Source organism: Prionailurus viverrinus, chromosome C1 (assembly GCF_022837055.1).
Source record: "Prionailurus viverrinus isolate Anna chromosome C1, UM_Priviv_1.0, whole genome shotgun sequence".
In the NCBI taxonomy this organism is placed as follows: Eukaryota; Metazoa; Chordata; class Mammalia; order Carnivora; family Felidae; genus Prionailurus; species Prionailurus viverrinus.
In genome coordinates this window covers 175011165-175036146 of record NC_062568.1, presented here as the reverse complement: position 1 = coordinate 175036146, position 24982 = coordinate 175011165, and the positions used below count along the sequence as shown (strand labels likewise).

Sequence of the window (24982 nt, the reverse complement as noted above, 5' to 3'; positions counted from 1 at the left end):
CTCCTTTTCCTCGGGAGACATATCTAGAAAAGAATTGCTATGGCGACATCAAAGGCTAGTGCCTGTGTTCACTTCTAGGATTTTTATGGCATCAAGTCTCATAGTTAGGTCTTCAAAATATTTTGAATTTATTTTTTATACATATCTGGTGCAAGAAAGCAATCCAGTTTCTTTATTTTGCATGTAGCTTTCCAATTTTCCCAACTTCATTTGTTGAAGAGACTGTCTGTTCCCACTGGATATTTTCCCTGCTTTGTCGAGATGAACTGACCATACAATTGTGGGTTCATTTCTGGGTTTTCTACTCTGTTACATTGATCAATGTGTCTACTTTCTTCCCCCAGTAACATGCTGCTTTGATTACTACACCTTTGTAATATAACTTGAACTGTGGAATTGTGATGCCTCCAGTTTTGTTTTTCTTTTTCAAAATTGTTTTGGCTATTCAGGATCTTTTGTGGTTCCATAAAAATTACAGGATTGTTTGCGCTAGGTCTGTGAAAAAGCTGGTGGTATTCTGATAGGAATTGCATTAAATATGAAAATTACTTTGATTAATATAGACATTTTAACATTTATTTTCAGACAGTCCATAGGCATGGGCTGTCTTTCCATTTGTTTGTATCAATTTCATTTTCTTTCATCAATGTTTTATAGTTTTCAGAGTATAGGTCTTTTAGTTTTTTGGTTAGATTTATTCCCGAGTACCCGAGTATCCTTTTTTTTTTTTTTTTTTTTGGTGAAATTATAAGTGGGAGGGCTTTCCTACTTTCTCTTTCTGCTGCTTCATTACGGTGTTATGGAAATACAATAGATTTTGTATCTGGTGTCTTTACTAAAGTCTTTACTAAATTCAAGTATCAGTTCTAGCAGAACTTTGGTGGTGTCTTTGGAGCTTTCTATGTATAGTATCATGTCATCTGCAAATAGTGAAAATTTTACCTCTTCCTTACTGATTTAGATACTTTCTATTTCTTTTTGTTGGCTAGCTGCTGTAGCTAGGATTTCCAATACTATGTTCAATGAATGCGGTGAGAATAGACATCTGTGCCTTGCTCCTGTCCTTAGGAAAAAAGTTCTTGGTTTTTCCTCACTGAGGATGATATTAGCTGCCGTTTTTTCATACACGGCCTTGTTATTCTGAGATATGTACCCTCTAAACTTTGTGGAGAGTTTTTATCATGAATGGATATTGTACTTTGCCAGATGCTTTTTTTTGCATCATTGAAATGATCATATGATTTTTATCCTTTCTCCTATGGATGTGATGAATCGCACTGATTAATTTGTGAATACTGAACAATCACTGCAACCCAGGAATAAATCCCACTTGATCTTGATGAATGATTTTTTTAATGTATTGCTGAATTCGGTATGCTAGTATTTTATTGAAGATTTTTGCATTTATGTTCATCAGAGATATTATACGTAGTCTCTTTTTCAGTGGTGTCTTTACCTAATTTGGGTATCAGGGTAATTCTGACTTCACAGAATGAATTTGGAAATTTTTCTTCTTTTTTCTATTTTTTGGAATACTTTGAGAAGAATAGGTATTAACTCTTATTTAAATGTTTGACAGAATCTGTCTGTGAAGCCATATATATGGTCTTGGGCTTTTGCTTATTGCGACTTTTTTTTATTACTGATTCAATTTCTCTCATGGTTTTTGGTCTGTTCAAACTTTCTTTTTCTCCCTGTTTCAGATTCAGTAGTTTATGTCTTTTAGGAATTTATCCGTTTCTTCTAGATTGTCCAATTTGTTGGTATATAGTTTTTCTTAATTCTGTCTTATAATTGTTTGTATTTCTGTGGTGTTAGTAGTTATTTCTCCTCCCCCATTTATGGTTTTATTTCTGAACCCTTTCTCTTTTTTTCCTGCTAATTCTGGTTAGATGTTTATCAATTTTATTTATTTTTGTCAAATACCAGCTACTGGTTTCATTGGTCTATTCTATTGTTTTCCATTAGTTTTTACATCATTTATTTCTACTCTAATCTTTATTATTTCCTTCCTTCTGCGGGTTTTATGTTTTGTTTGTTGTTCTTTTTCTAGCCCCGTTAGGGGTAAGTTTAGGTTGTTTTTTTGAGATTGCTCTTGAGTCTGGAAGTAGGCCTGTTCTGCTACAAACTTCCTTCTTAGAACCTCTTTTGCTGCATTCCACAGGTTTTATTTTCCAATATATGAAATTTATTGTCAAATTGGTTTCCATACAACACCCAGTGCTCATCCCAAAAGGTGCCCTCCTCAATACCCATCACCCACCCTCCCCTCCCTCCCACCCCCCATCAACCCTCAGTTTGTTCTCAGTTTTTAACAGTCTCTTATGCTTTGGCTCTCTCCCACTCTAACCTCTTTTTTTTTTTCCTTCCCCTCCCCCATGGGTTTCTGTTAAGTTTCTCAAGATCCACATAAGAGTGAAACCATATGGTATCTGTCTTTCTCTGTATGGCTTATTTCACTTAGCATCACACTCTCCAGTTCCATCCACGTTCCTACAAAGGGCCATATTTCATTCTTTCTCATTGCCATGTGTATATAAACCACAATTTTTTTTATCCATTCATCAGTTGATGGACATTTAGGCTCTTTGAATAATTTGGCTATTGTTGAGAGTGCTGTTATAAACATTGGGGTACAAGTGCCCCTATGCATCAGTAGTCCTGTATCCCTTGGGTAAATTCCTAGCAGTGCTATTGCTGGGTCATAGGGTAGGTCTATTTTTAATTTTCTGAGGAACTCCACACTGTTTTCCAGAGTGGCTGCACCAGTTTGCATTCCCACCAACAGTGCAAGAGGGTTCCCATTTCTCCACATCCTCTCCAGCATCTATAGTCTCCTGATTTATTCACTTTGGCCACTCTGACTGGCGAGAGGTGATATCTGAGTGTGGTTTTGATTTGTATTTCCCTGATAAGGAGCGACGTTGAGCATCTTTTCATGTGCCTGTTGGCCATCCGGATGTCTTCTTTAGAGAAGTGTCTATTCATGTTTTCTGCCCATTTCTTCACTGGGTTATTTGTTTTTTGGGTGTGGAGTTTGGTGAGCTCTTTATAGATTTTGGATACTAGCCCTTTGTCCGATATGTCATTTGCGAATATCTTTTCCCATTCCCTTGGTTGCCTTTTAGTTTTGTTGATTGTTTCCTTTGCTGTGCAGAAGCTTTTTATATTCATAAGGTCCCAGTAGTTCATTTTTGCTTTTAATTCCCTTGCCTTTGGGGATGTGTCGAGTAAGAGATTGCTACGGCGGAGGTCAGAGAGGTGTTTTCCTGCTTTCTCCTCTAGGGTTTTGATGGTTTCCTGTCTCACATTCAGGTCCTTTATCCATTTTGAGTTTATTTTTGTGAATGGTGTGAGAAAGTGGTCTAGTTTCAACCTTCTGCATGTTGCTGTCCAGTTCTCCCAGCACCATTTGTTAAAGAGGCTGTCTTTTTTCCATTGAATGTTCTTTCCTGCTTTGTCAAAGATGAGTTGGCCATACGTTTGTGGGTCTAGTTCTGGGGTTTCTATTCTATTCCATTGGTCTATGTGTCTGTTTTTGTGCCAATACCATGCAGTCTTGATGATGACAGCTTTGTAGTAGAGGCTAAAGTCTGGGATTGTGATGCCTCCTGCTTTGGTCTTCTTCAAAATTACTTTGGCTATTCGGGGCCTTTTGTGGTTCCATATGAATTTTAGGATTGCTTGTTCTAGTTTCGAGAAGAATGCTGGTGCAATTTTGATTGGGATTGCATTGAATGTGTAGATAGCTTTGGGTAGTATTGACATTTTGACAATATTTCTTCTTCCAATCCATGAGCAGGGAATGTCTTTCCATTTCTTTATATCTTCTTCAATTACCTTGATAAGCTTTCTATAGTTCTCAGCATACAGATCTTTTACATCTTTGGTTAGATTTATTCCTAGGTATTTTATGCTTCCTGGTGCAATTGTGAATGGGATCAGTTTCTTTATTTGTCTTTCTTCAGCGTTAGTGTATAAGAATGCAACTGATTTCTGTACATTGATTTTGTATCCTGCAACTTTGCTGAATTCATGTATCAGTTCTAGCAGACTTTTGGTGGAGTCTATCGGATTTTCCATGGATAATATCATGTCATCTGCAAAAAGCGAAAGCTTGACTTCATCTTTGCCAATTTTGATGCCTTTGATTTCCTTTTGTTGTCTGATTGCTGATGCAAGAACTTCCAACACTATGTTAAACAACAGCGGTGAGAGTGGGCATCCCTGTCGTGTTCCTGATCTCAGGGAAAAAGCTCTCAGTTTTTCCCCATTGAGCATGATGTTAGCTGTGGGCTTTTCATAAATGGCTTTTATGATGTTTAAGTATGTTCCTTCTATCCCGACTTTCTCGAGGGTTTTTATTAAGAAAGAGTGCTGGATTTTGTCAAAGGCCTTTTCTGCATCGATTGACAGGATCATATGGTTCTTTTCTTTTATTAATGTGGTGTATCACGTTGATTGATTTGCGAATGTTGAACCAGCCCTGCATCCCAGGAATGAATCCCACTTGATCATGTTGAATAATTCTTTTTATATGCTGTTGAATTCGATTTGCTAGTATCTTATTGAGAATTTTTGCATCCATATTCATCAGGGATATTGGCCTGTAGTTCTCTTTTTTTACTGGGTCTCTGTCTGGTTTAGGAATCAAAGTAATACAGGCTTCATAGAATGAGTCTGGAAGTTTTCCTTCCCTTTCTACATTCCACAGATTTTGAACAGTCATGTTATCATTTTCATTTCTATGTACTTTTTGATTTTCTTTTATTTTCTGGTTGACACATTCATTGCTTAGCAGCATGTTATTTAACGTCTATGTATTTGTGGAATTTACAAATTTTTTCTTGTGGTTGACTTCTAGCATAGCACTGTGGTCAGAAAAATGCATGGTAGAACTTTGATCTTTCTGAAATTGTTGAAGCTTCTTTTATGGGCCACTATGTGATCTATTCTGGAGAATATTCCATATGTACATGAAAAGACTGCGTATTATCCTATTTATAATGGTTTGTTTTAAATATTATCTGTTAAATACATCAGTTCTAGTTTGTTATTCAAAGAAATAGTTTGTTTGATTTTCTGTTTAGATAATCTGTCCCTTGAGGTAAGTGGGGTGTTGAAGTCCTTACTATTGTATTATTATTGATTTATGTTTATTTTTGTTAGTTATCAACTGCTTTGGATCTCCTATGTTGATTGCATAAAAATTTATAATTTTTATATCTTGTTGTTGGCTTGTCCCATTTATTATCACACAGTATCCTTCTTTGCCTCTTAATGCAGTCTTTCTTTTATAGTCTGTTTTATCCAATATAAGTATAGCTACTCAACCTTTCTTTTGACAAGTTTTAATTTGCATGAAAGATGTTTCACCATCTCATTTTGAATCTGCAGGTGTATTTAGATCCAAAATGAGTCTCTTGTAGGCAGATGGGTTTGTGTTTTTACTCATTCTGTCATCCTGTGACTTTTAATTTGAGTATTTAGTCCATTTATATTCAAAGTAATTACTGATAGATATGTATTTATTGCTATTTATTATTTTTTGTGGTTGTTTCTGAAGATTTTCTCTGATCCTCTCATCTTCGCTCTTTCATGTTTCAATGATTTTCTTTAGTGATGCATTTTGATTTCTTTCTCCTTATTCTTTGCATATTTATTAGTCATTTTTAAAATTTTGTTAATGTTTATTTTATATTTGAGAGCCAGACAGACAGACAGAGACAGAGAGTGAGTGGGGGAGGGGCAGAGAGAGGAAGACACAGAATCTGAAACAGGCTCCAGGCTCTGAGCTGTCAGCACAGAGCCAGATGCGGGGCTTGAACTCGTGAACCACAAGATCATGAGCTGAGCTTAAGTCGGATGCTTAATTGACTGAGCCACCCAGGTGACCCATTAGTGATTTTTGATATATAATTACGATTAGGTTTGTATAAAACCCTTTCTGCTATAGCAGTCTCTATTAAGTTGATGGTCACTTAAGTTTGAACCCATTCGTTTTTCCTCTCCTCCCCATGTTTTATGTATAAATCATTATATTTTACATATTTTGGGGGAGTTCTGTGACTAGTTTTTATAGAAATATTCATTGTTATGTTCTCATCACAAAGAAAAATTAATTATGTGAAGTGATGGATGTGTTAACTAACCTTATCATGGTAATCATTTAGCAATATATACCTGTATCAAATTATCACATTGTACACATTAAACTTACACAATATTATATATCAATTAGACCTTTTTTTAAAAATTTTTTAACGTTTATTTATTTTTCAGACATAGAGAGACAGAGCATGAACGGGGGAGGGGCAGAGAGAGAGGGAGACACAGAATCTGAAACAGGCTCCAGGCTCTGAGCTATCAGCACAGAGCCCGACACGGGGCTCGAACACGGGACCGCGAGATCATGACCTGAGTTGAAGTCGGACGCTTAACCAACCAAGCCACCCAGGCACCCCTCAATTAGATCTTAGTAAAATGAGTTGAAGTAGGCAAGTGTAAAGAAAAGAAATATTCATTTTTACTTCTTTTGTGTTTCCTACCTTTTACTGTCACTTTTGGTCTTTCCTTTCCACTCAAATAGTTCCTTTTGATATTTCTTGCAGGGCTGGTTTGGTGTTCATGAACTTCTTTAGTTTTAGTTTGTCTGGGAAACGCTTCATTTCTCCATCTACTCTGAATAATAGCCTTGCTGGATAGAATATCCTCGGCTGCAGATTTTTCCCATTCAGTACTTTGAATATAGAATGCCACTCTCTTCTGACTTGCAAAGTTCCTGTTGAAAAATCTCCTATTGGCTTTATGGATTTCCTTTGTAAGTTACTGACTCTTTTGTCTTGCTACTTTTAGGATTTTTGTATCACTACATTTTGCCAATGTAATTACAATGTCTTGGTGTGAGTCTGCTTTTGTTTATTTTCATAGGAGTTATCTGTGTCTCCTAGATTTGGATATCTCTTTCCTTCCCCAGATTAGGGAAGTTTTATCTATTATTTATTCAAATAAATGTTCTACCCCATTTTCTCACTCTTTTTCCTCCGGGACTCCCAGAGTACAAATGATATTATGTTTGTTGGAGTCACTGAGTTCCCTAAGACTGTTCATTTTGCATAATTCTTTTTCCTCTCTTTTGTTCAGATTATTTTCCAATTTCTAGGTCACTGATTTGTTCCTCTGTTTCTTCCATCTTGTTGTCCATTCCATCAGGCATGTTTCTCATTTCATTTATTGTGACCTTTTCTCTGCTATGTTACTCTTTATCTCTGTGTTAAGGGTCTCATTTATGTCCTCCACTCTTTTCTCAAGTCCAGTGATGAATCTTGTGATAATTTCTGTAAAATTTCCATCAGGCATGTTATTTATATCTGTTTTGCTTAGATCTCTGGCCATGGCCTTGTCTTGTTCTTCCACTTGATATCAATTTCTCTGTTTTATCATTTTGTCTGCCTCTCTGTTTTCCAGTTTGTTAGAAAAGTCAGCTATGTCTTCTGCTCTTGAAAGTAGTGACTTTATGAAGAGGACCTCCTGGAATGCCATGAAGTGCAGTGTCCCATGTTCACCAGCACTTGGCACTTTAGGAGAGTATCCTACAAGTATCCTGTTGTTATGTCTGAGTCACTTTTCCATTCAGTGCATTCATCTGCACTGATTCTCTACCTATTGTGGGCTGTGCTTGTTCTCTGTGGTATTGGTGGGATCCAGGCAGACCAGCTCTTAGTGGGCGTGCCCAGTGGGGACCTTGGAAACAGGGCAGTGATGTTACAAAATCTGCACTGGGCCACTAGTCCTTTGCTGGATCCCTTGGAGTGCTGCAGCAACTGGTGCTACACATCAGGGCTGCTGGGAGCACAAGGCTAGGCACCAAGCATGGCTATGGATGGGCACATCTAGGTCTGGCACAAAATAGTGGCTGAGAGCACCTGTCTGGGTAATGGAAACTGTGCATCTGGTGACTGGGCAGGTCATGGGCACTAACAAAATTTGTCTTGAGCCCAAGATAGGGGTAGCAGGCTTGGAGTGGGGAATCCTCAGGAAAACTCATGGGCATGGTGCACTGCTAACAGATTTGTTAGCAAGTATCTGTGCAGCACCGGCTTCCACAGATGGCTCTGTGCTTATACTGGGGGGTGAGGGAGGAAAACAGCACCTGCCAACTCCCTCATTTTTAGAGAAGTCCCCCAACACTCTTTAAAATCAGTATGAACAGATATGTCTCCTTTTTGTCCCCTGCACTGTGTAAACTACCATTTTTATGTTGTCTCTCCATGCTGGCTGCTCTCTTTGAGGGTGGTGACACAGTTACTTCTTCTACTACAGGCTTTCCCAGTACCGGGTCAGCTGACTTTTAAAGTTCCAGGCTCCAAGTCCCACTGCTTTTAAAAACTCACAGAATTCAGTCCCTCTGGTTTTTAAAGCCAAATGTTATGGGGATTAATCTTCCCGTGTCAGCTCCCCAGTGTAAGGGCCCATTTTTCTGTCTTTTCTGCACACAGCTCCTTCCATCTTGCAGGCATCCTCCCTCCATCTTTCTGACCTTCCTAAAATTTCAGATGCAGTTTCTTTTTTATATTTAGTATTGGAGTTTGTTCTGACAACGTTATAATCACTCTCCAGTTTATTGAATTGGATGTAGATGATATCTAATTGTAGACATGGGACAGGAAAAGCTCAGGTCCTTCTACTCTATCATCCTACCAAGCTCTCTAAGCCATCTTTAATGATTACTTTCTTCTTCTCCTTCTCCTTCCCCTTCCTCTCCTTCTCCTTCTCCTTCTTCTTCTTCTCTTTCTCCTTCTTCTTTATCATTATCACCATCATTTTTAACACTCAGTAAATATATGCCAAATATTCTTTCTGCAAAGGATATTATTTCTCCTTTATAAGGTTATTAAATAAACTCTTTAAAGAATAAAGCTCAATGCCTAACACATAATAAATGCATTGAAGTGTTATTTCATATTATGTATTAATCCTAAAGTAAAATTTAGGGCTGACAGGAATCTCAAGAGGCAGACTAATGGGTCCCCTGCTGCAACAGAAATTACTAGTTTCTTATCCAATATCTCTTCTTCCTTACTAACGGAGGAAGTAAAATATTGTTGGGGGTAGCACTGTAACAAGCCAAAATATGAAACAACAGATAGCAGTAGACAGTCAAGTTTAAGAGGAAGTTACTGGGTCAAATGTTAAGGTTAAGGATCTTTAAATACAACTGACTCTGTTGGAAGGCATGCTCTTTACCTTTCTCCTTTTTCTATTCTGCTGCCTAAAATTGGGAACAGAATGGTTGGACCTGTTGTAGCCACTTTTTTTAACTTTAGGTTTTTTTTTTAATTTTTTTAATTTTATTTATTTTTGACAGAGACAGAGTGGCGAGCATGAGCTGGGGAAGTGCAGAGAGAGAGAGAGAGAGGGAGACACACAATCTGAAGCAGGCCCCAGGCTCCAAGCTGTCAGCACAGAGCCCAATGCAGGGCTCGAACTCACGAACTGTGAGATCATGACCTGGGCCAAAGTTGGACGCTTAACCGACTGGGCTTCCCAGGCACCCCGCGTTGTAGCCACTTTTTAACCAAAAATTAACCCTTGAAGACAGAAGAAGCCAAGAGCTCTGGATGGTAGAACAGAAAAACAGAAGAAGCCTGGATCTCTCATGACCTCATGAAGGCTTGAATTCCATAATATCAGACTTTTTTTACTCTTTATGTGAGAGAAAAAGAAATCCTTATATTGTAAACAAGTATTATTTTGTGTTTTGTTGTTGTTATGTGTAGGCAAAATTAATATAAACTAGTATACTTACCTTCAATTATACCATAGCCAAAATAAGATTTTTCCCTCTTAGTTTATTCCCTACAAAAGGAAACCCACAATAACCTTCGTGCTGTGGTCCAGTAACTTCTGCTCACACAGAAGAAGAGATTGATAATTTTTTATGGTACATTTTCCCTGTAATTTTTTAAGGTACATTTTCCCTGTAAGGTTAAACCAATTAGGGTCAGTATCAGTAACATTTGACACCAAATTCGATCTCTTTTCACATCAACAGTTTATGTCCTTTCTCTAAATGACTATGGCTGTCACCATCTAAGCCACATCATCTAACATTTTATTTTAAAATATTTTCTATTTTCTAGTTCTCCCTTATGTCCATGTCAGTTTGGAGATAAGAGAGTCACAAACATCTGGGTACTAACTCTGGTTCTGGATGTACTAGCTGTGTAACTTTTGCTTCTTCATCACTAAAATGGAATGATATCACATATCAGGGCAGGTGTGGAAGTAAAATTAAATAATATGTGTAATGCATATAAAACACCTTGTAGTGATTGGCAAAGATACAGCATTTATTAAATCTTAGGGGTTTTTTTTTCTTTCTGTCACCACTCTTCTATTTTCTGTTGAACTCAGAATTTCAGAAGAGAAAGGACTTCTCCAAAAGGTGTCTCCATGTCTCTATTCCTCTTTCCTTGACTATGTAGACTGAAGGCATAGCTCATCTTATTCAGTTCATAATGTAATTTTTGGCATATGTTCATCTCCTTGTTGGTTTATTGAAGAAGTATGATGCTGGAGGCCTGAGGAGGCTCCCATAGGAGCTTGATGAAATTTTCTGAACATGTTAAGACATTAGATCTCTATTGCTAGAAACCCCAAGAACACAAATCATTTTATCCAAAGACTTAGGAAGCTAATAGTTCATTATGAACATGGCTCTAGAGAGCTGAGTTTTCAAAATAAAAAAATCTATGTCTTATAATTCATTGCCTGAAGACTACTGTAAGAGTAGTAAGAACCTTGGAAGAGTAGAACCTTGGAAGGAATTATTCATAATGACCCCATAATGCCCTTCTATTCGGAGTCCTGCTTAGCTGGGGTAATATACAATTCTATTATCATTTCAGGGGAATCTAAGGACCATGTAGCTGCATTTATATGAAACACCACCAGAGAATAAACAGCAAGAATAAGAATGTCAGGAGAGAATAGGAACTTGCAAAATCAGGGAATTCAAACACTCTCCTCTTCTCAAAATGTTCATCCAGAGGATAAGAAAAAACACCAACCAGCTGATAGTGATGTACTTTAACTACTGGATAGGACTGCCCTTTATTAACCATGTTCTATATTACAGACAACAAAAAGGCACAATATGTACATAATTTCATTGCAATCCTATATAATACACATGCTTTGCATTTTGCAGCTGAAGCCAAAATGAATGCAGTATCATGCCAAGGTCACACTATTAGCTCATACAAAAATAAGTATTAGAGTCAGTCCTAACATATGTCTCAGAGTAAAGTTGCACTCTTCCCAAAATAACCAGGTTGAAAAGGCAACCATATGATGATCTCCTACATACCTAAATGAAAACGAATCCTAAAAATTTGGGGAAAATTTAGCTTTATCCTGGACTCAGAATAGCAGAAAGTGTTTCTGTATGTGTCCTATGTTAGTATTCAGTGTTTGATCATGAGTCTTTACCGAGGACCTCTTTGGTTGCTGAAAAGCAAATACCAAGATGAGATTAGACATGCAAGAGATGTATTAAGGGACATGTCTATAAAGAATAAATAGAAAGAATAAGAAGTAGGTTCAGAGATCCTTTGGATTGCAATGCAGCTCTGACATCTGTGTAAGGAGAGAGAGAAAGGGGGATTGTGTAGGAGGGCCTTGGGGTGCAGCATAGGTTTAACAAATGGGCAGACAAGTACACCTGCTGTGCTCAGTTGCTGGATGGTAGTAGCAGTCTTGGAGTAAGTAAGGTATGAACACAGTGCTGGATCCAGAGGAGCAGCACTTGGGGCTTTGAATCAACATTATACTTCCGTGGCAGGAAATATGAGTATCATCTTTCCGTAGCTACAACAGAACAATGCCTGGAATTCAGAGATCTATTTCTTCATACAGGTTCAGGGAACAGCTCCTATATAGTCCCTCTGGGCTTCTATGCCTGAGCAGAAACTTAGACAAAGGGGGTTAGTGAGATGAACTACTTTCTCCATCACTGCAATTGGTGCTTTAACGGTTATTCATCCTTTCCCTCCTCCAGTAGACATTCTAAATTCTCCTCATTCTAAATTCCTCAACCCTCACTTCAGGAGACTGTACCATCTTACCTACTGGTATGCCTAAAATCTTCATTCCTGAGAAATTTGGGTCTTTAGTAATTATAGCCTTTTGCTGCAGAAATTTCTACACATGGCCATTTTACCTTTATATGGAGTATCAATGGTGATTAAACGGAATACCAAGAAGTGTCTGAGATGATCACATGGGTTCCAAACATTTTCCTCTATACCCTCACCATGTAAAAACAACAATAATTCATGTTGTTGATTAGGATAAATTACTCTTGCCAAGAGAATAATTCCATTTGGAGCCTGCTTAGTTCTGTACACAAGAAATGCAAAATTCCCCAGTGTGGCCATAGCTTTAGTTCAATGGGACATTTACTGTGTCCCCTGACAAGAGTATACTCCCTTTACAGATTAGGACTGCCAATCTTCAGACCCCCAGAGATGCAAGGACAGAAACATAAATTTGCCAGTAGGTCACAGGGAGTAATGGTATGTGGTAACACTCCAGCTTCTATTCTTTGGTTCCGGGATACATATATTCTTTCCACTGGGAACTCAGTGCCATTAAGATGTATAAATAAGAGGTCTCTTATTTAATGCATATTTATTGACAAAAAAATACCCCATCCTTTCATAGCATTGCATCCAAGCTGTTTTTTCAGCTGTACCTTTAAAAGGCTGTTCTGATGTTCCTAATTCCAGTTCTGAGTGGAACACTCTATGATATAATCAGGAGATTCAAAGATGATGGGTACACTCCCATACTTCTTTTGCTGTAAAGTGGGTACCCTCTTTGAATACTATGTTTTGTGGGATTACAAGCCTGGGAGCCAAGTGTTCTGTAAGATGCTGCATGAGGGATTATGAGCAAGAAAGGCAAACTCATATATAGAGTAGACATCTAGAGCATGAACTGTTGGCTCTTCCTGGTTGGAAGGGGCCCAAAGTGGTCAAATTGTCCTTAACTGGCTAGATGGTCTCCTTGAGGAATAGTGCCATACTGGGGACACAGCATTGGTCTATATCTCATAGGTTTGACATTGAGAGGAAGCAATTGTTAGGTCAGCTTTGGTAAGTAAGGGCCCACGCTACTGAGATAATATATAACCCCTGTGGCCACTCCATTCATATGACCACAGTGATTGTTCCAGGGTATCTGATAACAAAGGCTAGCTGATGTCAACTGGCCAAATCATTTGGTCTACTGGGTTAATTAGTACTTTTCCATAGTGGATGCTTCCTGGAGGGCATTAACATAGAATCAAAAATATTTTTTTTAATAGATTTACTAAAACAAACTCATCACTCAGATGTACTACAACTCCCTATCCTCTGATGAAGCCTGGTGTTTCTCAATGCCATCGGCTATTCTTCATGGACCATAATCAGAACTGCCCAGCACTGGAAACAGGAAACATTGGGATCATGACCTGAAGGCAAAAAAACTGTAATTTGCTGGTCTTGTTCATGGCCATGCCTGAACCCTGGTGATGTCTGCAATGCTTGTGAACGAAGGTATCCTCAAAAAGTATGTATCACTGTAGCTCTACAGAATATTCTGAGTGTGACCATTTCCACTGGTCCAACCATATTTTCCTACACTACACATCTTTGTCTCCCCTCTTTCATTCTTTCTTTCAGGTTCCTGATAAATTGGCAATAAGTAGTTACTTCCTAGGAATCTATATATATTCTCACCTCAAAAACCATCTCCTTCCATACAAAGTGAATGGCCAGGTACACTTCTTGAAGTCCCACATATTTGGGGTGATTTTCCCTCTCCGCCTTTTATAGCCTCCTTATATATGGCCATAATGCAGGTATAATACATTTATGGCTTTTATCCACATTCTGAAATGACATGTATACATAAACTCAGCCCAGTCTTCCTCCTCCTCTGCCAGCTGATCTTATAGGACCAGTCCATAACGCCATATGCAAGAACAAGAGAAGGAGAGCTGATGCAACTGAGGTAGGTAAAACAGAAGTCTGGGTGACTTGATTATGCAGTTTACTTATGACTTCTGGTCCTGCTCAAATCCAATCCCAGATGAACCATTTCTATCTTCCAATAAGCCTGTCCAACTTTCTGACTTGGTGTGTTCAACAGAACCCAGCTTACAGTTGACAGTTTCAGATGCATGGTCACTTCATACCTCATTGTACTTCTCTATCAGAGGCCACTAACATGCCAGGAGTTATTTCTCAAAAGGTATATAATACTCTACTGTGGATGGTATGGCCTTAATCTAGAATCCCTGTGGCCTAGGAAATGATTGTCCCACTAAGACACACTATGTTACATCTCATTTTGCATCTCTTTTCAACAATGACACCTCCAACATCAACGAGTCTGCCAAATTATATGACTCAAGTGTAGCAGTACATACACCACAAGCTTACCATCTGTAGGTCACATTAAAAGCTGACAAATCTGATGTGTAAAGCACTATAAGCATCAGAGCAATTATACTGCAATTATATTAGGTATGGAATGTGTTGCATCCAGAACCCAAAGAGGGTTCTGTATCCTTCTTTGTGATACACACTGAAAGATGTAACTCTTGGTCTTTTACTTTAGAAGGGATATTCAGCCATGCCTCTAACCACTGGAATTCTAAAAAGTACACTGAAGAGGAAGGACTCTGAATTTTCATAAGGTTAATCTCCTAACCCCTAGCAAACATGTGTCTTAGCAAAGCATCTAAAACGAGCAAAAGTTGTACAAGTTAATTGTAAACTGGATTCTACTGAACCCACCAAGTCATAAAGTTGGTTAAGTGGCCAACCAACTCTTCTTGATCATCCTGTCCATCCAGCATGATGTCACCGATGAAACAAATTAATGTTATGTTCTGCTCCAGTCAGTCTATATATCTTCGACTATGTTATTAGAGAAAAAAAAAGAAGGTAAAATAGTTTTGGGGCAAAAATGAAAATGAATATGAATACTGTTTTCCATTCCATGTAAAAGAAAACTATTTCTTATCCACTTCTCTAACTGACAAAGAAAACAATATATTTGTTAGGGGTGCCTGGGTGGTTCAGTTGGTTAAGTGTCTGACTTCAGCTCAGGTCATTATCTCATGGTTTGAGCCCCCATCGGGCTTTGTTCTGACAGCTCAGAGCCGGGAACCTGCTTTGATTCTGTGCCTCCCTCTCTCTCTGCCCTTTCCCCTGCTCACGCTCTGTCTCTCTCTCTCCAAAAATAAATAAACATTTAAAAAAATTTTTAAAAGAAAATAATATATTTGTCAAATCATACTATGTACCAGCGTAATTTTCTCTATCAATGATACCACATTGAACTCAGCAGTTACAATTGAGGCAACTATTTGATATGGTCTATAGCAATCTATAATTATTTTGTGAGATCCATCTGGTTATTTCAAGGGCCAGATTTGGTGAATAAAATGGAACCATGACAGAGACCACCACTTTGAATCCTCTAGAAAACAGTCATTAAACTTTAACCGACAGGTCAAATCCAGCCACCTGTCACGTTTTATAAATAAGCAACTCAGATACAAGCAAGATGTCTGAACCAGAATTTAGAATCACAATAATAAGAATACTACCTGGAGTTGAAAAAAATAGAGTACAATCCCTTTCTGCAGAGATAAAAGAAGTAAAAAAAAAAATAGCCAGAATGGAATTAAAAATGCTATAACTGAACTGCAATCATGGATGGTGGGCACAGCAGCAAGGATGGATGAAGCAGAACAGAGAATCAGTGATATACAGGACAAACTTATGGAGAATAACTAAACAGAAAAACAAGAGGGAGATTAAGGCAAAAGAGCATGATTTAAGAATTAGAGAGGGGCGCCTGGGTGGCACAGTCGGTTAAGCGTCCGACTTCAGCCAGGTCACGATCTCGCGGTCCGTGAGTTCGAGCCCCGCGTCGGGCGCTGGGCTGATGGCTCAGAGCCTGGAGCCTGTTTCTGATTCTGTGTCTCTCTCTCTCTCTGCCCCTCCCCCGTTCATGCTCTGTCTCTCTCTGTCCCAAAAATAAATAAACGTTGAAAAAAAAAAGAATTAGAGAAATCAGTGACTCATTAAAGAGGAAAAACATCAGAATCATAGGGGTCCCAGAAGAGGAAGAGAGTAAGATAGGAGTAGAAGGGTTATGTGAGGAAATCATAGAGGTAAGTTTTCCTAACCTGGGGAAAGACACAGACATCAAAATCCAGGAAGCACAGAGGACCCCCATTAGATTCAACAAAAACCAACCATCAACAAGGCACATCATACTCAAATTCACAAAATACTCAGGCAAGGAGAGGATCATGAAAGCAACAAGGGGAAAAAAGCCCATAACCTACAAGGGAAGACAGATCAGGTTTGCAGCAGACCTATCCACAGAAACTTGACAGGCCAGAATGGAATGGCAGGATATATTCAATGTGCTGAATCAGAAAAAATATGCACCCAGAATTCTTTATCCAGAAAAGGTGTCATTCAAAATAGAAGGAGAGATAAAACATTGCCAGACGAAAAAAAATATATATATAAACACCAAAAGCAACAAAGATTAGAAGGTCCAGAGAACACCACCAGAAACTCCAACTCTACAAGTAACATAATGGCAGTAAATTCATATTTCTCAGTACTCACTCTAAATGTCAAGGACACAATACTCCAACAAAAGATATACGGTAACAGAATGGATAAGAAAACAAGATCCATCTATATGCTGTTTACAAGAGACACACTTTAGACCTAAAGACACCTTCAAATTGAAACTAAGGGGATGGAGAACCATCTATCATGCTAATGGTCAACAAAAGAAAGCCAGAGTAGCCATACTTATATCAGACAATCTAGACTTTAAAATAAAGACTGTATCAAGAGATGCAGAAGGGCATTATATCATAATCAAGGGGTCTATCCACCAAGAAGACCTAACAATTGTAAACATTTATGCACCAAATGTACCAGCACCCAAATATATAAATCAATTAATAACAAACATAAAAAACTCATCGATAGTAATACCATAATAGTAGGAAACTTCAAGACTCCACTCACAGCAATGGACAGATCATCTAATCAAAAAATCAACAAAGAAACAATGGCTTTGAATGACACACTGGACCAGATGGACTTGTCAGATATATTCAGAGCATTTCATCCTAAAGCAGCAGAATATACATTCTTCTCCAGTGCACATGGAACATTCCCCAGAATAGACCATATACTGGTACACAAATCAGCTCTAAGTAAGTACAAAAAGATCAAGATCATACCATGCATATTTTCAGACCATAACGCTATGAAACTCAAAATCAACTACAAGAAAAAATTTGGAAAGGTAAATACTCGGAGAAGGTCGAACATCCTACTAAAGAATGAATGGTCTAACCAAGCACTTAAAGAGGAAATTAGAAAGTATATGGAAGTCTATGAAAATGATAACACCACAACTCAAAACCTCAGGGATGCAGCAAAGGCGGTCATAAGAGGAAAGTATATAGCAATCCAGGCCTTCCTAAAGAAGGAAAAAAGATCTCAGATGCACAACCTAACCTTCTACCTTAAAGAGATGGAAAAAGAACAACAAATAACCCAAAACAAGCAGAAGAGAGGAAATAATAAAGATTAGAGCAGGTATTAATGCTATCGAAAACAAAAAAAAAACAAAACAGTAGAACAGATCAATGAAACCAGAAGCTGGGTCTTTGAAAGAATTAACAAAATTGATAAACCACTAGCCAGTTTGATCAAAGAGAAAAAGGAAAGGACCCAAATAAATAAAATCAAGAAGGCACGAGGAGAGATCACAACCAACACAACAGAAATAAAAACAATAATAAGAGAATATTATGAGCAACTACATGCCAATAAAATAGGTAATTTGTAAGAAATGGACAAATTCCTAGAAACATATACACTACCAAAACTAAAAAAAGGAAGAAATAGAAAATTTGAACAGACAATAACCAGTAAGGAAATCGAATTAGTAATCAAAAATCTGCAAAAATCAAGAATCCAGGGGCAGATGGCTTTCCAGGGGATTTCTACCAAACATGTAAGGAAGAGTTAACACCTATTCTCTGGAAACTGTTCCAAAAAATAGAAATGGAAGGAAAACTTCCAAACTCTTTCTATGAAGCCAGCATTACCTTGATTCCAAAACCAGACAGAGACCCCACTAAAAAGGAGAACTTTAGACAAATTTCCCTGATGAACATGGATGCAAAAATCCTCAACAAGATGTTAGCCAACCGGATCCAACAATACATTACAAAAATTATTCACCACAACCAAGAGGGATTTATATCTGGGATGCAGGACTGGTTCAATATCCACAAAACAATTAACATGATTCATCACATCAATAAAAGAAAGGACAAGAACCATATGACCCTCTCAATATATGCAGAGAAAGCATTTGACAAAATACAGCATTCTTTCTTGATAAAAACCCTCAAGAAAGTAGGGATAGAAGGAGCATATCTCGAGATCATAAAAGCCATATATGAACGACCAATGCTAATATCATCCTCAACGGGGAAAAGCAGAGAGCTTCACCCCTAAGGTCAGGAACAAGACAGCGATGTGCACTCTCGCCACTGTTATTCAACATAGTATTGGAAGTCTTAGCCTCTGCAGTCAGACAACACAAAGAAGTAAAAGGCATCCAAATCGGCCAGGAGGAGGTCAAACTTTCACTCTTTGCAGATGACATGATACTCTATATGGAAAACCCAAAAGATTTCACCAAAAAAACTGTTACAATTGATTCAGGAATTCAGCAAAGTTGCAGGATATAAAATCAATGCACAGAAATTGGTTGCATTCCTATACACCAACAATGAAGTGACCGAAAGAGAAATCAAGGAATTGATCCCATTTACAGAAAACCCATAAAATACCTAGGAATTAATCTAACCAAAGAGGTGAAAAATCTATACACTGAAAACTATAGAAAGCTTATGAAAGAAATTGAAGAAGACACAAAAACATGGAAAAAGATTCCATGCTCTTGGATAGGAAGAACAAATATTGTTAAAAATGTTAATACTGCCCAAAGCAATCTACACATTCAATGCAATCCCTAGCAAAATAACACCAGCATTCTTCATAGAGCTAGAACAAACAATCCTGAAATTTGTATGGAACCAGAAAAGACCCCCAATAGCCAAAGCAATCTTGAAAAAGAAAACCAAAGCAGGCATCACAATCCCAGACTTCAAGCTCTACTACAAAGCTGTGATCATCATGAAAGTATGATACTGGCACAAGAACAGACACTCAGATCAATGGAAAAGAATAGAGAACCCAGAAATGGACCCACAAACGTATGGCCAACTAATCTTTGACAAAGCAGGAAAGAATATCCAATGGAATAAAGACAGTCTCTTCAGCAAGTGGTGCTAGAAAAACTGGACAGTGACATGCAGAAGAATGAACCTGGTCCACTTTCTTACACCATTCACAAAAATAAACTCAAAATGGATGAAAGACCTCAGTGTAAGACAGGAAGCCATCAAAATCCTTGAGGAGAAAGCAGGCAAAAACCTCTTTGATCTTGCCGGCAGCAACTTCTTACTCAACACGTATGCAGAGGCAAGGGAAACAAAAGCAAAAATGAACTACTGGAACCTCATCAAAATAAAGTGATGAGTTTTGCACAGTGAAGGAAACAATCGCAAAACTAAAAGGCAACTGATGGAATGGGAGAAAATATTTGCAAACAACATATCAGATAAAGGGTTAGTATCCAAAATCTATAAAGAACTTACCAAATCAGCACCCAAAAAATAAATAATCCAGCGAAGAAATGGGCAAAAGACTTCTATAGACACTTCTCCAAGGAAGTCATCCAGATGGCCAACCAACACATGAGAAAATGCTCAACATCACTCATCATCAGGGAAATACAAATCAAAACCACAATGAGATACCACCTTACACCTGTCAGAATGACTAACATTAACAACTCACGCAACAACAGATGTTGGTGAGGATGCAGAGAAAGAGGATCTCTTTTGCATTGTTGGTGGGAATGCAAGCTGGTGCAGCCACTCTGGAAAACAGTATGGCGGTCCCTCAAAAAATTAAAGTAGAACTACTAGGCATTTATCCATGGGATACAGGTGTGCTGTTTTGAAAGGACACATGCACCCCCATGTATATAGCAGCACTATCAACCATAGCCAAAGTATGCAAAGAGCCTAAATGTCCACCGATGGATGAATGGATAAAGAAGATGTGTCATATATATACAATGGAGTATTACTCAGCAATCAAAGGAATAAAATCTTGCCATTTGCCACTATGTGGATGGAACTGGAGGGTATTATGCTAAGTGAAATTAGTCAGTCAAAGAAGGACAAAAATCATATGACTTCACATATGTGAGGACTTTATGAGACAAAATAGATGAAATAAGGGAAGGGAAACAAAAATAATATAAAAACAGGGACGGGGACAAAGCATAAGTGACTCATAAATATGGAGAACAAACTGAGGGTTGCTGGAGGGGTAGTGGAGGGGGGGTGGGCTAAATGGGTAAGGGGCATTAAGGAATCTACTCCTGAAATCATTGTTTCACTATTTGCTAACTAATTTGGATGTAAATTTAAAAAAAAATAAAAAATAAAAAAAAGGATGCTGTGTTCTGTCAAATGCCATTTTCTACATCTGTTGACAGGATCATATGGTGTCACCTACTACTCATATTGCAAGACATAGCTCATTTACTAAGTTAAAATTTATTAGAAATGTTTACTTGTGCAACACTCACAGAACAAGTTACTCGCAATCCAAGGTTTTACTGTAATTATTTTTTTAAATCTTGCAATTCTATTTTTTAAACTCTTTGTTTTTGAAATTTGTTTATTTTGAGAGAGATAGACACAGTGTGAGCAGGGTAGGGGCAGAGAGAGAGAGGGAGACAGAGAATACCAAGCAGGCTCTGCACTGTCATAACCTGAGCTAAAATCAAGACTCAGATGTTCAAACCATGGAGCCACCCAAGTGCCCTGTTATTGACTGATTTACATATTTGGGTATCTCAAATTGGGGGGCACAAAGATTTGGAATTATTAGATCTTCTTGATGGATAGACTGCTTAATTATGATATAATGTCCTTCTTCATCTCTTGTTACAGTCTTTGGTTTAAAACCCAGTTTGTCTGATATAGGTATGGGTACTCTGGCTTTCGTTTGGCATCCATTAGCATGATAGATGGTCCTTCATTCCCTCACTTTCAGTCTTTAGAAGACTTTAGGTCTAAAATGAATCTCCTGTAGGCAGCATATAGATGGCTCTTATTTTTTTTTTTATCCACTCTGAAACCCTATGTCTTTTGATTGGAGCATTCAGTCCATTTACATTCAGGATGGTTACTGAAAAATATGAAGTTAGTGCCATTGCGTTACCTGTAAAGTTTGTGTATTTGTTTTTGTTCTCTGTTCCTTTCTAGTCTTTGTTGCTTTTGGTGTTCCCCCTCCCAACTCAGAAAGTCCCCCTACTTACTTCTTGCAGGGCTGGTTTAGTGGTCACAAATTCCTTTAGTTTTTGTCAATTCTGAATGACAGCCTTACTGGATACAGTATTCTTGGCTGCATATTTTTCCCATTCTGCATGTTGAATATATCCTACCACTCCTTTCTGGCCTGCCAAGTTTCTATGGACAAATCTGCTGGAAACCTGTTCTGTCTTCCCTTAAGGACTATTTTTCCCTTGCTGCTTTCAGGGTTTTATTTCTTCTTTTTCCGTGTATTTTATGAATTTAATTATGATATGCCCTGACAATGGGCAGCTTTTGTTGAATTTAATGAAAGTCTCTGTTTCTTGGATTTTGATGTCTGTGTCCTTCCCCAGATTAGGGATGTTTTCAGCCATAATTTTCTCAAATTAACCTTCTGTCCGTTTTTCACTCTCTTCATCTTCTTGGATCCCTATGATAGGGAACTTATTCCATTTTTTAAAGAGTAGCTGAGCTCTCTAAGTCTACCTTCATAATCCATTACCTTTGTTTCCCTCTTCTTTTCAGCTTCATTATTTTCCATATTTTATTTTCTATATTGCTAATGCATTCTACTACTTCATTCATCCTCACTGTTACAGCATACATTTAGGTTTGCATCTCAGTTATATTTTTCATTTTTGCCTGACTAGATTCTAGCTCTTTTATCTCCACAGTAAGGGAGTCTCTAGTGTCTTAGGTACTTTTTTTAAGCCTAGCTAGAATCCTCACAATTATTGTTTTAAATTCTAGTTCAGACACCTTATTTATATCTCTATTGATTAAATCCCTGGCTGTGATTTCTTACTCTTTCTTTTGGGGTGAATTCCACATTCTTACCATTTTGGAAGAAAAAAAATAATAAAATAAAATTTAAATTTAAATTTAAAAATAAAAAAATAACAGAAGCTAGATTCTACATGTATTTTGGTCTTCTTGTTAAGAGAAGCTTGAAAGAAAAAGGGAAAAAAAGATTAAAAATTAAAAATAATTGCTCTTTATCTACAAATAAAATAAAAACAAAAACAGAAATAAAAACAAAAAACAAACAAAAAAACTAATAAACCTTCCCTGAGGTGAAGTTTTGCAGCACTCTATGATAAGCACACTTAGTGTGTGGGAGGGGTTTGTGTTGATCTTCTAGGGGAGGAGTCTGCTGCTCTGTTTCTCAGATGGACTTGCCCTAGTGGAGATGCCTGGGGCACGGCTTGGTGTAATGGCTCCTTTCTCCACTTGGTGGCACTGTTTAGCTCACTGAGGTCAATCAGTGCTGGTGGGATAGGGGTCAAATTGGCTTCACCCCACTCTCTATAGTCTCAGGAATGGGAAGTCTACACCCTTACTGAGGCACAGTCACCCCTCCTGTGTCCCTGGCTTCTGTCAGATCCCTACTTTTAGCCTGTCCTTGACTGAGCTGTCTGCCTCCCAGGTGGCACAGCACATCTGTGTTTTATGTCAGTCACAGATGTGTTTTAAAACCCTACATTTCAGAGACCTCCTGCACCTCAGACCCAAGCTGATCCTCTGGAGGAGGGTCTTGCTCTACTGTGGCTGGTGCCAGCTTGTCCCAGAAAACAGACAAGTGACCACACGGCAATAGCTGCTCGGAGTTGATGGCAAACTGCAACACACAGCTGGAACCAGGGCTTGCTAAACTCACACTCATAAGGGTGAATGGGGCAGCTCAATGGTGTTTGAAGGGTCTTTTGCCCACTGACAGGCTGTATCACCTCTGCAAAATACACTCCAAACAGGGAAACCACTTCTCCCCATCCAACCCAGGGAATCCTCAGACTGTGCTGCCCACTCCTGTGGCTCTGCCCTACCTGCTTTCTTGCTGGAGCACCACCTGGCACTGAGCTCCAAAACTTCAGACTCTGCGCTCCACTGTTCATAGGCAACTGGCAGTATTGATACCCTCTCCTTCTTCTCCCATCAATGGTTTTGGGAGATGGTTTCCTTGTGCAGTGCCCTGCACATGTTTTCAATTTTGTTTTCACTCTTTCTCTTTTGCTCCCTTTCTTTCTATGTTCAGGGCTCCATCCCCATCATAGTGCCCACAGCTCTTTTCTCCCACAAATCAACTACCTGAAGTTCCCACCTCCCACAGATCACATTTTCTGCTTGTAGACATGCAGCTTACTTCATTATGACTTCCAATTTCTCAGGTGTTCAGAATGATTTGATATTTATTTATCTGTTCAGGGGAGGAGGCAACCTTAGGGTCACCCCACTCCTCCACCATCTTAACCCTCTCAGATAGTGACTTTTGAAAAATGAATGCTCCATTCTTGCCTTTTTATGCTTGTGGATGTTAAAGAGCATCCTTACTGATTGTCCATCTACTTTGCCACTAGAAATACCATGTGTATTAGTCATCTCCTCAGCTCCCTGAAGTTCAAGCCCCCTAGGTTGTCTTTCAGACCTTGACTATCATTAGAATGACTATGGCTTTCTTCTTCCTGATGGATAACCATCACCAGGTGACCTCTATTATGTCAAATACCCATTATCACAAGAGATATTAGTAAGTCCAGCTCTATGACAGCTTCCCTTACCATCATCCATTGCCTGCAGGAGGAGATCCATCACTAACTTTTTCATCAGCTTTATTATTCTCCCTTTACTACATCTCAGGGCACCCAAGCATTTATTTCACCATAAGCCATCACTTTTGCCAGGATTCTGAAAGTTACCTCACATTATTTGCCCCATTCCTGTAAGATGATTACCTAAGTATTAAAATCTCATATACAGGGACGCCTGGGTGGTTCAGTTGATTGAGCATCTAACTCTTCATTTTGGCTCAGATCATGATCCCAGGGTCGTGGGAGTGAGCCCTGCACGGGACTCCGCACAAGCATGAAGTGCACTTAAGATTCTCTCTCTCTCTCCCTTTTCCCTGGTCGCATTCCCTTGCTCTCTCTAAAACAAAAATAAAAATAAGTAAATCCCATGTCCTGAGAAAGTACAGCCAAGTAAATTAATTCTTGGATATCCACTCTTACTTCCCAAACTCCTTAATCAATCACCCTCAAAATCAAATCTCCAGACTCCTGGAAAATATGCTAATTAATTGTTGTAGCTCCTTTGGTGTGTAATATCTTTCTTTCCTTATCAGGTCTATCAAATCTTAGCATGCTGGGATTTAAACCTAGTTGTAGCCTAGTAGCCAAGTCAAGAGAGGAGAGCAGCCTCTGCAGTATCTTCCAGCACCAAGAAAGTTCTAGCTCTTACTAGGGTTGGGTGGGCTACTCCCAAAGCTTGGAGGGCTCATAGGGATCTACAGAGTACAAGTCCTTAAGGGCATCCTTCCAGATATTCCCATCACGTATGTCAGGATCACAGGTTTTCCAAACATATCTCTAACATTAGTATAATAGACCAACTCAGGCTTTAAACATTTCTGAATCT

General features: G+C 38.5%; 1 protein-coding gene across 4 annotated transcripts in view; it reads right to left on the bottom strand.

The window, feature by feature from the left end:
* The window catches only part of LOC125172450 (BEN domain-containing protein 5), a 1495630-nt gene that overhangs the window by 1056756 nt on the left and 413892 nt on the right, over positions 1-24982 (bottom strand). The gene's annotated exons all lie outside the window — the stretch shown is intronic.